Source organism: Esox lucius, chromosome 15 (assembly GCF_011004845.1).
Source record: "Esox lucius isolate fEsoLuc1 chromosome 15, fEsoLuc1.pri, whole genome shotgun sequence".
Lineage (NCBI taxonomy): Eukaryota > Metazoa > Chordata > Actinopteri > Esociformes > Esocidae > Esox > Esox lucius.
The window spans coordinates 9,750,563-9,752,648 of record NC_047583.1 but is presented as its reverse complement, the minus strand read 5'-3'; the positions used below and the strand labels follow the sequence as shown (position 1 = coordinate 9,752,648).

General features: G+C 40.3%; 1 long non-coding RNA gene across 1 annotated transcript; it reads right to left on the bottom strand.

The window, feature by feature from the left end:
* Nucleotides 1–1,265, bottom strand: LOC109616642. Its single transcript, XR_002197882.1, has 2 exons — nucleotides 1,164–1,265; nucleotides 1–672 (listed from the first exon to the last, which is right to left on the bottom strand). It is a non-coding gene; the product is annotated as an uncharacterized LOC109616642 (long non-coding RNA).
* Between the last annotated feature and the right edge of the window lie 821 nt (nucleotides 1,266–2,086).

The following is a 2,086-nucleotide window of genomic DNA, read 5'->3' as shown; positions in this document are numbered from 1 at the left end:
ATTGATGGGGCAGTTTTATTCAGAAATTCTACAATTATTTCAAAGCTTAAACCAATACAAAGCATTAAACAAATCACAGCGTTACATAAATAAAAGTACCGTAGATCTCAGCTGCATGATAGTAATCCTCTGACAAACATCCAAAGCTGTTGCATGAGCACACCAGGACCTGTGCCACAGATCAGACCAATTCAGTGATTCGCCAAAGGGCTTGACAAATTTGTTTATTTCAGACATCCAAAAAGTTGTCTGAAAGTTCCGAAACAACCCCCTCCATGTCCGGTCAAGCATGAAGAGCCTACGAGATTAAGACGTACAGGAAGCGCCTTGACGTACCTTCAGCCAATCAGTGTGAAGAATGAATGTGTCCGCGTGCGCATGAAACTTCACAACTCCATCCCTTGCACATAGGATTGTCTTTAGTTTGCTCATTAAAGGCTGAGGTGAAACTCTTGGCAATGCTCAGTACAGAAAAGCCCTCTAGAAGTGTCCATGTAGTAAACCAACCACCGCCATAGGGATGAGCAGCGTGAACGTGCTAGAGTAGAAGGGAGCGCCTTGTCCTTTCGGTTTGGTAGTAGTCTTAGAAACAACTTGGGGCATCGCGGTCCCATTGGAAGTCACACCACCGGCTTTAGTAGTCACTGGCGTAGACCTCGTCTGCGCGTGGACCTGAAACAACAGTAGAGGGACGTAGTGGGCTGTGCATGAATCGTTTAACAAATAGGATAATTCAATACGTCACTTTAATAACAACGGGTATTAAACCCAAGTTTGGATAGCCTACCCTACACAAGACAATCCAACGTCGAAGACACGGTCTAAGACATGATCTGGTTGTCAATGTTGAGTCTTTGCTACGTCGAAAGAGTCCCCATGATTGTCAAAAACCTGGTCTCAAACTAAGGTAGGCCTATGGTGTAGATCAGGGGTAATCAACTCTTACCCTCGAGGGCCAGAGAATTCCGGTTCTCTGTTCTACCTGGTCATTAATTGCACCCACCTGGTGTCCCTTTCCTAAATCTGCCACCGTCTCATCAGAGTTGCGTTTGACGAGTGTATATTATGCCAACAGATTCTGGAATTCTATCAAATCAGGTTGAATGAAAACATCCGAAGCCTAATACCTTCAATAGCAAGTCAATGTGAAATAAAGTTCTTACCAGTAATACAATATGCATGGCAATGAGAAATCCAAAATATGCCGTCACCATTTTAGTCATTGTGTATTTCGTAACTTCACAGACTACCAATGACAAAACCAGGGGACTTTATATCCCTTCCGAAAGTGACGTCAGATCAGCGCGCCTCTGAACACAAATGATATCAGTGTTTCCCAAACAGTAGGCCCTACGCGTACACACACACACACACACACACACACACACACACACACACAACAATGAAATAACACATATGGAATCATGTAGTATTATATATATATATATATATATATATATATATATATATATATATATATATATATATATATATATATATATATATATATATATACACACAGCTTGGTAAAACATTAAGAGACCACTGCACCTTTTTCTTTCCTTTACAAAAAAGTCAAAAAGGAAGGTTTTGAGTGAGGAACAGAAGGGTTAAAATTAAGAGACCACTGCCAATCCAACGCTTGTGTTCCTCACTCAAAACTTTCCTTTTCAACTTTTTTGTAAAGCAAAGAAAAAGGTGCAGTGGTCAATTAGTTTTTTCTGGAGCTGAATATATATTTATATATATATATGTACATGTATGTATGGATATTTGTACATATGTATGTATATATGCATTTCTATTCCCGTTGCCAGGAGGAAGCCAGAATGTATTTTGTTTTAAAGCTTAAAACAATGTAATTGAAACCTTTAATTGTATTACAGAAAGATTACTAAAGGACCTCACAGAGACAGGACATTATAGTGCATAATATAGTGTCCTCAATGGTCTGTGTACCTCATGGCGATGGCCAACCAATATACTATCTTAAACAGGAAAATGGATTTTCGTCCGGGCCGTGGAACACTGGACCAGCTCTATACCCTCTACGGGGTGTTGGAGGGTTCATGGGAGTTTGCCCAAC